Raw genomic sequence first — 12004 nt, forward strand, 5'->3', positions numbered from 1 at the left:
TGTTATGTGTCTGAGGCTGGATTTGAACTCAGGTCCTCTTGACTCCAGAGCTGGTGCTCTATCCACTGCACCACCTAGCTGCATATAGCATAACAAATCTTTATCAGAGAAATTTGATTTTTTTTCCCCCATACACTACCCTTCTTATTCTAGATGCATTAACATTGTCTGTATAATAGGTTTTCTTTTCAATTTCATATAATTAAAGTTATCTATTTTACCTTTTATAATTCAAGGTCAATGAAGTTAATAAACATTTATTAAGCACCTACTATGTGCCAGGGTAGCTAAATAGCATAACAAATAGAGCACTGAGCCTGGAGTCAGGAAGGCCTGATTTCAAATCTGGCCTCAGACACTCACTAGCTGTGTGACCCTGCACAAGTTATTTAACCTCTGATGGCCTTAATCCTTTGGAGAAGGAAATGGCAAACCACTCCAGTATTTTTCCCAAGAAATCCCATGGACAGCATTGGTGTGCTATAGCACACCAATGGACCATGGACCATAGTCCATGGGATCACTACCAAATAACTGAACAACAATGACAACATGCCAGGTTCTGTGCTAAGCACTAAAGATACAAATACAAAAAAAAAAAAAAGACTGTCCTTGCTCTCAAGCAGCTTACAATGTTGTGAGGGAAGATCACACATGAAAGACAGCTGAACAGAGGGAGCGGTGCCCAACATGGGGGCATGGCGGACAAGTCAGACAGCTCCCACCATAATGCAGCCTGATAAGGAAGGAGGAGATGTTCTGAGCTGAGCTCTCTTTAAATGAAGATTTCTTTCCATCCTTCTTTGGTTAAAAATACATATTCTACTCATAGCTTTGAAATGTATATGATCTGTTTCTCTCTTATTTTTATAGTGTGATTTTTAATATTAAAGCCACATATCCATTTAGTATGCATTGCAGCATAAGGTATAAGTGCTGGTCTTATTCTTTCTTTACTGTATTTATTGTTTTATTCTCTTTGTATCTCTAGCCTCAGTTTCTGGAATGGGATTTTGTATTTAGATAAAATGGATAGAGTGCCAGGCCTGGAATCAGGAAGACTCATCTTCATGAGTTCAAATCTGGCCTTAGACCAGGGATAGGGAACCTGACTTAAATACTTACTAGCTGTGTCAAGTGGGCAAGTCACTTAACCTTGTTTGCCTCAGTTTCCTCATCTGTGAAATGAGCCGGAGAAGGAAATGGTGAACCACTCCAGTACCTTTGCCAAGAAAATCCCAAATGGGGTCACAGAGTTGGACATAACTGAACAACAACAATTTCAATCAGACTCAGTGCCCTCCACACTCTTGGATAGGGTGTTCAGGCTCTCACTGGTCATTTCTTCTCTGTAGTCTGCATGCCACTTCCTCTGCCACTCTGGACATGGTGGCTAGGACTTGCCCCCTGCAGGAATTCCTAATCTCTAAATCAGTTTTCCTGGTGGCTTGATGCAGGTTTTAGACTCATTCCCTTCTCTACTTTTTTCTCCTTGCATAATCTCCTACTGGGATATGGCTCCTTCCTTTGCAGTGTCCTTAAGAGGCCCTAACTGGATGATGTAATTTATGCTGGTAGCAAGCTTCCTGCAGGAGCCTGGGTACTTTGCCACTCTTATGCTGCTCTGGCCCTGTTTCCTATGGCGGCTCCTGTGCGGGCTGCCTAACCTTGGCACTGGATGGGAGGTGGATTAGCTCGGTCTTCTGTTGTTTCTCCAAAGTTGTCTATGGCTTCTGCCTCCCTTGGTTTGTTTCCATTCAGGGCATCTATGAGCTTCTTGGCAGTCTTCTTGAATAGTCTTGGACTAGATGGAAGAACTTATAACCATTTTCTTTGATTTTCTTTATAAGTGTACTTTCTGGTTCATTTTTTTTTATAACTTTAAATAGAACATTTCTGTGAGATCCAGGTTCTTCTAGGTCCTTTCCACTTTATGGAAAATCAAACTTAGATTTTCTTAGGGTTGATCTCCCACACTTTGTCCTCCAAATGGGCCACCATTGCCTCATCTGGTCCAGTCACCATTTCATGATCAATGTAGTGGTGGGTATTAATGGGCTTGGGAAGTAGGCTCTCTTTCAGATTTGTACTCACCAGGCTGTAGCAATATGAGGGAGCATTCAGGCAATTCTGGGGAAGGACAGTGAAGATATGCTGGATTCTTTCTCAGGTAAAGGGAACTAGTCTTAGTCATAGAAGTCAAGAAAAAAGGCAGCTTCCTGAAAGAGGTCCCCAAAGGAAAACTCCTAGGAATATTGTAGCCAAATTACAGAGTTTCCAGGTTAAGGAGAAAATATTATAAGCTGCCAGAAGGAAACAGTTCAAGTATTGTGGAAACACAATCAGGATAACACAAGATTTAGCAGCTTCAAAGGAGATAGGATTACAACCAAGAATCACCTACCCCGCAAACTGAGTATAATCCTTCAGGGGAAAAAATGGTCATTCAGTGAAATAGAGGACTTTCAAGCATTCCTGATGAAAAGACCAGAGCTGAATAGAAAATTTGACTTTCAAATACAGGACTCAAGTGGAACATGAAGACATAAACAGGAAAGAGAAATCATAAGAGATTTAATAAGATTGAACTGTTTACATTCCTGCATGGAATGATGATATTTATAACTCATGAGACCTTTGTCAGTATCAGGGCAGTTGGAAGAAAAAAATTATCTGTATATATATGTAGATAGATAGATAGACAGATAGAGGGCACAGGGTGAGCTGAAGATTAAGGGGTCGCATCTGGAGAATAAAATTAAGGGGTGAGAGAGGATTATACTCAGAGAAGAAGAAAGGGAGAGGTAGAATGGGGTAAATTATCTCACAAAAAAAAAAAACCAGAAAAGTCTCTTACAGTGGAAGGGGAAATGGGGGAAGGTGAGAGGGAATGAGTGAATCTTATTCTCATAGGATTTGGCTTAAGGAGGGAATAACATACACATTCAATTGTGTATGGAAATCTGTCTTACCCTACAGGAAAATAGGGGGAGAAGGGGACAAGAGAGCAGGGGGATGATAGAGAGGAGGACAGATTGGGAAAGGGGGTAATCAGAAGTAAATACTTCTGAGGAGGGACAGGGTCAAAAGAAAGAATAGAATAAGTGGGAGGGCAGGATAGGATTAAGGGAAATAGAGTTAGTTTTTCACAACATGTCTACTATGGACATGTTTCGCATAACTGCACATGTACAACCTATATTGAGTTGCTTGAGTTTTCAATGAAGGTGTGTGGGGAGGGAGGGAGAGAGAAAATTTGAAACCTAAAGTTTTAAAAACATATGTTTAAAAAAAATGTTTTCACATGCTACTGGGAAATAAGAAATACAGGAAATGGGGTACAGAAGTCTATCCTGCCCTACAGGAAAATAGAAGGGGAAGGGGATAAGAGAAGGGGAGAGAGATAGAAGAGAGGACAGACTAGGGGAAGGGATATTCAGAATGCATGCCATCTTGGGGGGGGAGATGAGGTGAAAATTTGGAACTCAAGAACTTGTGGAAGTGAATGTTGAAAACTAAAAATAAATAAATTTATATTAAAAAAAAGGAAGCTGTGAGTTTAACAATTTCATATTCTGAGTTTGGGTTCCCTAGTCTATCACATTGTCTAGGTTAGCTACAGCCACAGTAATCAGGATAAAGCCTTTTACAATTCCCTGTGGTCTACTGAAAGCTCCCATACTCCACCTACCTCTCCCACCACTCTTTGTAAGGGGGCCTGACACAGCGAACTATTCTTGCCTTCTTCATCTTTACTGTCGTGGTAGGGAAAGGAAGAAGAAGGCTAAGACTGAGGTGCTTTCCTTCCTCTATTTCCGGAGGTTCCTGAAGTGGATGATACCACCCGTGGGTGGGTGCTGGAATGATCCAATGTGGAGGGTGGGGGTGGTAGAAGCCTTGAGTGCAGCTGGGGGGCATTGAATAAAAATAAGAGGATGATGGAAGCATAAGTAAAGAAAAGAAGATAAGAAAATTTTGAAAAACCATTGTATATGTTTCATCTGTTGTGTAACAGAATTAAAGTCATAGTGATTACATTATTTTCCAAATAAACACACAAAATGCAAGTTATAACCAATCAGTGGTCAAGTCCACTAACAGGTCTTAAGAAGCATGTGTTGGTAGGTGAGCATGTCACACATTGTAGAGAAGTCCAGCATGGATCAGAAGGAATATATGCATGTAATGAGTTGTTTATAGTACAATACTATATAATTACATGACACAATATTGTATTATCAAAATTTCTATTCATGAAAAATTATTAAATTATTTAAAAATTAAATTAAAATATAAAAATATAAAAAAATTATTTAAAAATTAAAATATTAAATTTAAGATGTGCCATTTTAAAAAATTATATTTTTTGAAATGATGTAAATGTAAAAAAAAAAGTTAAATGGTTAAAGATTTCCAGGGGGTGCTGAATAATTTTTTTTAAAGGGGGCAGTAGGCCAAATAAGTTTGGGAATCTCTGATTTAAACAATTCCTTCTTAGGAGCTTGACTCCCTTCTGTTTTGCTGCTTTCTTGATTCTCAGATTCCCAGTAGATTCCTGGTTTCACACAGGACCCACAGATGTTACCAAGTCCCTCAATCAATTTGAAAAGAGCTCTAATAGAGCTATATTTATAGTTCTAAAAGAGCTATGAAGAGCTATAATAATACCTACAGAAGTGTCAACTCCTTGATCACATTAAAGGAACAGTGGAGAAGAAGGGAAAATTGTGGTGTAAGTATTGTGTTGTGTTTGTCCTTCATTCTCAAAGAGGACCATGACATCAGGGAGATGATGACATGACATGCAATTGACTTTGATTTGAGTGAGGGAGGGCTATACAAGGTCACCAGTCTCACTTTCTCCTCCCAAGATGGCCCAGGATGCAATGGGAGACCCTGGCCTTTTTAAGTTAGGATCTTTTCAGATTCTCACTTTGAGTGAGGCAATGCCCATTCAGTGAATAGGCCTCTTTAAGGAGTGAGTCAAGGGATGGCCCCTTTAATTAAAAAAAAAGAAATCAAACTGGGGGGGAAGACCCTCTAGGTTGCTGGCTAAAAGAATAATAGTTACTATTTACATTCACTCTGAGCAAGGAGGGCCCAAAAAATAACCATGAAATGGTGCTTGGGCAGGGTCATCTTGTTGTCCAGTCTATGAGCTCCAGAGTGAATTGGGTTTAAGGATTGGTCTTTGAAAAAGAAATCTAGCCAGTAACCTCAAAGAGAAGCAGATGGAGACATTAGACCATGCAAGAAGCTTATTAATTCTATCTTTGGGGTGAGATCCACTCTTCCTCCACTGCTAGAAAAGTCCACATTGCTCTTGAAAATGTTGCTACCCCCAGAAATTGTAAGGCTATGTCCCCCAGAAGAGTCAATTCAAAATGACGCTTTCCAACCTGCATTGTATGCAAGGGACCCAGTGCTTACCTGGAGTTATGAAAGAGATCTCCAGGACATTAATGTTTCATCTGGAATCACAATCAGAAAACTTTCATTTTAATAATAGCATTCCATTAAAATAATAAGCTGTATTTAGACTTCAGCAGAATACTTCAACTTTCATTTTTCTTCAACTGTGCCGACCTTTCACCCACTTTAAGTGATTCACCAGTATATTCATTGCCCAGGAATGTTGGATTTAAACAAACTGCAACAAGTCACTTAAAATAAACACATATGTGCTTTCATCTCACAATGATCCCAGTTAACTACATATTTTACACACTATACTGCAGGATATGTTAAATTAAAGTCATAATCTTCCAATTGAAGGCTACTGCCAAGTCAAGTCATTCCTCATGTATTTCCTCAGAGTGAGTGATAGGCATGAGTCACTACTGTTAACTCTTTCCGGGCACCAGTTCCATTTCTCCCCTGATTATCCAAAAGCATCTGATTCCAATCCTTCTGAAAGAATCTCATTTAAAATGGAGAGAAAAAAAAGTTTGTTGAGGGGATTTGGTTTCCCTTCCCCAGGTCAGTCTACATAGTTACAGAAAATCAGAAGCAGATACAAAATTAACAAGCTATTAATGTGTTTTAAAGGTGCAAAGATACGCTAACACTGTTTCCCCATTATGAAGAGTGAAAACTTTTCTCTGACCAAAGTGGAAAAGGACCTTGGGATTGACTTACTGAAGATTGGCCATGACCCTGGAATCCTTTAAATTGGTAAGCCAGTCAATCTTGGACAATTTGAGTCAGAGGCTTCTGAGACAGAGGGCAACTTTGTGGAATGTGGTCCCCTTACCAGAGGGAAGTAAGAGAAAGAAGAGGATTTTGTCTCCTTCCCCCACCCAAGCTGATTATTGTGTCTAGCACCAAAAATACTTGCCCAGTGGGAGACAGCATATTCCTCAGGGAGAAGGTTGGATAGTCAGGCAGTTTGAGGCAGATCAACTCAGACACAGGGAAACAATCCACATTCAAAGCAGGAAGCAGCTACGAGGGGAAAAGGCCTCTGGAAGCAGAGGAGAAAGACACCTATGAATTCAAGAAGGAACTGGACGTGGCAGACAAGTCAAGCTTCAGAAATAGTAAGACCCAGGGAGTCCAACAGAGAGACTTCCTACAAGAGACACAGTGTCCACCTTAGAGTAGTGTGGAAATTTTTCTATGAGAAAAGAAAGACTGTCAACATGAGGAGATGGAGTCATGAGTGGCCCTGGCCCATGTTTTGCCTATGCATGATCCTCACTATCAGTGTACTTTACTCTTCCCATGGGTGCTATGAGTTCCCACAAGTGTTCCCCAAGTTTATAGGGCTGAAGGAGGATTTTTTTTAAACTTCTATCCTTGCTATGCCATCTTAATAAATGCTTTTGCTTTGAACTAATTGTGTCTGCTAGCTGGGCACACTAGATCCTCCCCAAGACCCCAGAGAACTTTCTGGATAGGGGATGTGGACAAAAAGTACAAAATACACCCTAACCAATTTGCTGAAGACAGCAAATATTTAACAGCTGTAGAAAGACAGTCACCCAAGGAAGGAGACAGCTTTAGAGAAAATAATGTGTGAGTCATGACAGAAATGCCAGCTTTAGACTCAAGAAAGAAGTGTATATTGCAAGCTGAGCTGAGATGTCCAGCCAGCAAGATCTGTCTGTACCCAAGAAGAAGGGGAAAAGGGCTTCCAATACTTGGAGCTGTGATTTACCCTTTGCTACACGTGTCTTACACATGCGCTCACTATCACTGTACCTTAAATTTGAGCCGGCTTTTCGTGGCCATTCTGTATATTTATGGGAGGGTGCACTACAAGCAATCAGCTAGTTGGTTTAATGGGAAACACTAGTGGGGACTTAGGAGGTACAATATTAGAAGATTAGCTCCTAAGCATTATCCTTAGCACCCTGAGAGTGGTCAGTCACTATCTAGGGGGCCCAACCTGAAAGTGTAAGTGATAAAAGAGGGAGTATGGTAAGTGTTTCTCATGTCCTCAGAACGATGTTAGGTATTTCAATAAGTGAGGATAAACTCTTCAAAAAATTTACCATCTCCTCAAAGAGACATGGAATGGTTAAATAGCAATATAATGAAATGTGTCCCTTGTATCAGAGGATCTCACTTAGTATGAATGGCCCCTTTGGGAGACTTCATTTCTCTGGCTTTTTGTCCACACCCAGACAATCTGGGAACTTCCTGTCTGACACCACAGGGTGTGTTAGTCACAAAGTCCCCTTTCAAAAAAACAGTTTGTAAGGCTAAGAAATAAAAATAATAATGACAATAAACATCAGTTATATTATGCCATTTTAAGGCTTGTAAAATATTTATATAAATTATCTCCCAAGGGCATTTCAAAATCAACATCTTACGTCCAATAGATGTCTCAAATTCAACAAATCTAAAACAGAACTCATTATCTTTTTCATCAAAATCCTCCAATGTTCCTAGGATACTTTGTCTAATTTCTCCTTTGCTCCATTCACTTCCCCTGTATTATCCTGATCTATGTGCATACATGTGGCTCTCCACAACATAGCACTCTACCTTGTGATATGATGTAAACTCTTTGAGGACAGGAATTTTCACTTTTGTCTTTGAATCTCCAGCACTCCTACAACTACTCCTTAAAAATTACAAACAGTTTTTTTTAAAATGTTTGTTGATTTGAATTAATTGGTCAAATATTCCAAATAACCCTTAAGTCACAGAAAGTCTGGGACTTTTTTTTCTTGATGAGGCAATCAGGGTTAAGTGCCTTGCCCAGGGTCACACAGCTAGTAAGTTTCAAGTGTCTGAGGGCAGATTCCGACTCAGGTTCTCCTGACTCAAGGCGAGAGATCCATTTACCTGTGCCACCTACCTGCCCCCGACTTTTTTCTTTTTGCATCTAACAAAAGGGTCTCATGGGTCTTTAAGTATTAAAGCCGGAAAGCACCTTAAATATTGTTGAGTCCTGCTCCCTTATTTTACAAATAAGAAAATTACCTAGATAAGTAGCAAAGTCTCGGAGTTATAAATCCTTTGACTGTGCCCTTGGAATGGACTTGTTTTATTATTATTTTTTTAGTAGTCTAGAATGGCTTCATTTGATGGAGATATCTTAAAATTTTGTAAGCTTCTCTCTTATAGCCTGGACTTTCCTAAATCAATTGGTTCTCTCTTATACCCAAGTTCTGTTCATGCCAAGCCTCCTTTGGCCTATGGCCAACTAATCCTCCCTATTAGCAATAGCAAGTATTCAATCTTAAACCATGCTTAAAATTTCTGCCATTTTGCCTGCTGAAAGACCATTTCCTCCTATCATTAACTGGTATGAGCTCAAGAAATAAATATATTTTCTTCCTGCAATGAGCTTACAATCTAATGCTTAAATGAATCAATGATCTCATTGACTTTTAAGTCCCTTCCAATGATACACCCTTCCATGCCTGCCCATCTTCTGCTTCTTTATGTCTTTCTATAAGCAAAAGGGATGAGATTAGAGTAATTACACATGGTAACAACTCAATAATTACTCTTGGAAAGTACTTACAGAGGTAACCTATCCTCCCCATCCATTCTCCCAGCTCTTTGCAAGACAGTTCTCAGATATTTCAGGAAAATGGTTTACACCATGTTGGCTCACCTTACTTTCATGCTGCCTGCAGCCTCTCAATATGCCATAAATATCCGTAACTTCATTTTCAGAAAATGTTTTCATACTCTTGAATAGCTGATATCTCAAAGTTTAGAATGCATTGAACATCCTATCATCCCCAGTGATACACATTCCAAGAAAAACTGAAAATGTTGCCCTTTTTGCAACAATATGTCAAAGAATAAAACCCAGTAAATAAAAACTTCATCATAGATCTGAAGTTCCAGACTTTTCCCCCTGAAATCAGCCTGCTCATCATTTCTTATAGCACAGTTATATTCCATTACAATCATATACCACAACTTGTTCAGCCATTCTCCGATTGATAGGCATCCCCTTGGTTTCCAATTCCTTGCCACTACAAAAAGAGTTGCTATAAATATTTTTGTACAGATAGGTTCTTCTCCCCTACCCCACCTCTTTTTTAAAAATTTCTTTGGGATACAGACCTAGAAGTGGTATTGCTGAATCAAAGGGTAGGCACAATTTTATAGCCCTTTTGGCTTAGTTCCAAATTATTCTCCAAAATGGTTGGACCAGTTCGCAACTTTACCAACAGTCATTAATGTCCCAATTTTCCCACATTCCTTCCAAAATTTATTATTTTTCTTTTCCAAACAGGACAATTTTTAAGATAATGTGTATAATTTATTACATTATTTTTTAAAAGCATAAAAATGAAGATTCATAGTTTCATATAGAATCCTTTTGTTCTTCTGTATGTATGGAAATGCTCTCTTTTTTGATGTTTAAGTTCAGAATTTTTTTTAATTGAAGAAGGAAGCAAGAAAAGGAAACAAGAAAGAGAGAGAAAGGGAGGTGGGGAGGGAGGAGAGAGAGAAAGAGAAGGGAAGAAAGAAAGGAAAGAAAGAAAGAAAGAAAGAAAGAAAGAAAGAAAGAAAGAAAGAAAGAAAGAAAGAAAGAAAGAAAGAAAAAAAGAAAGAAAGAAAGAAAGGAAAGAAAAAGAAAGAAAGAAAGAAAGAAAGAAAAAAAGAAAAGGAAAGAAAGAGCTGGTAATTTTGTCCCACTGGCTCCTAGCAGTAAATCACAGCTTAATCTTTCTGCATTTATTGTGTACTTCAACTCTCAGCCTTGAAGCAAAGAATCTTTGTCCCCTAAATGGCTGGCTAAATATGTGTTATTTGAATGACCCAGAAAGGAAAAAGGATACTGAAGAGTATCCATTTGTGTTCCTAAGAACAAGGATTTCGAAAAATAAACTCTTTCATTCCTTTGAGTGATTGCAATGGATATCATTGGTAATGAATATTAGGGTGCTTTGTATTTTGGAGATGGTCATATTTCAACATAGCACTTCAAAGCTAAGTAAAAATTATTTTTACTTTGGTATGTTCTCTGAGAACTGTTTATGAATTTGCTGAAGGTTTTGGTTCATCACATAGGTCAATTGTTTCTAACTGACTGATACCTGTGTTTCATGTTTACTATGAAGAAGATGAGGGGTTAGAGTCACTACAGGAGGATAAAAGACTGCAGCCTTATGTGGTTAAATAGTACATGGGAAGTCCTAATTGGGTCAGAAATAGCTTTTGGAGCTAATGTTTGAGTGAGCCTGAGCTTTGCCCAAATGTTTCTCCAGAAGCTGCCAGTTTGCCTGGAGGCTGTGCCAACATCTCAGGGATCAGAACTCAGGAAGCAGCCCAGGAGACAACTCATTTAAGAAAACCTGAAGCTCAAGCATTAGAGACCCTCACACATGTAAGCTCACTGTTCACCAAGCCAAAGGGTCCTCTTCAGGAAGCTTATTTGAAAAATTAATAAGTAAGTCCTTAAAGGTAACTAAATGTCCTTCACCTGTGTTTTCTTAAGCCAACAGTAAACTCTATGATTCATCCTTCAAATAACAGTGAAGTTTTAAGGAAGTGTCTCAGAAAACGTAACTCTGGCCAACATGGGCACTCAAAGAGCTCAGTGTTTGTATTGCAGGGACTGAAAGGAATTTTCACCTAAGATAGTTTGGTATGTCATTGAAAACTGAGAGAAGTGACTCCCAGTTGACTACAGGTCCCTAAAAACTAAGTAGAGAGCACTGTGTCTTTTAAAAGCTCCACAGGAACCAGGCTTTCCTTTGCAGGAGGGAGGCTCAATTTTTCCCCCTTTTTTTTGCTTGTCTTTGTGCTGGAGAATGTCTTTGCAAGTGCCAAGACAAAGTTACCTATGAAAATGTTGCAAAATGATGTCTGCTTCTTAAATTGTGTCACCACAAATTTGAGGGTGAGTGTGATCTCCAGATTAATCAGCTATGGTAGACCTAGGTCTTCATAAAAGAGTTCTAAATTATCTATTGCATGTTAACTGTGCCATAAGAAAGCCAAAAAGACACACAGTTTATTTGCTAGGCAAAGCAAATGATTAAGTTAATCTAAGTTAGAGAAGATTATAGGGAGGAGAAATTTTATTCCCACCCTCCATAGATGGTAGATTACTTAGTAACCATGAAAAGAAAAAAGTAGATAACAAATGATGCAAATGAACACCTTTCTCTGATGAAATTCAAGGAAACAACATCATTGACTGAACAAAAGATTAGATACTAAACTTTTGAGTATTTGAGTTCAGCAGTTTAAGGAAGTCTAGGCTAGGAAGTCAAAAGTGGAGGAAGAACCTGACCCCTATAAAAGAAAGATTTCTTTCTCCTCTTTCCCCTTCTTTCAGCCTTACTGCTTTGAACAGAAGGAATTCAACCAGTAAGAGACACTATATCCACCAAGGAGTAGCAACATAGAGAGACATAGAAAGGTAGTTATTTGAGTTAGGAAGTCAGTTCAAAGAGCAGGACCCTTGGCAGAAGAAAAAAGAGCTGGCTATGGACCCAAGAAAGTCCAGCTATCTCTGGAAATCAAGAGTCAAGATGTCTAGAGGAGCAGACTCTATGATCCCAGCTAAGCAGCCCAT

This window comes from Phascolarctos cinereus, unplaced genomic scaffold, assembly GCF_003287225.1.
Source record: "Phascolarctos cinereus isolate Bilbo 61053 unplaced genomic scaffold, phaCin_HiC Scaffold_726;HRSCAF=1367, whole genome shotgun sequence".
NCBI lineage: Eukaryota > Metazoa > Chordata > Mammalia > Diprotodontia > Phascolarctidae > Phascolarctos > Phascolarctos cinereus.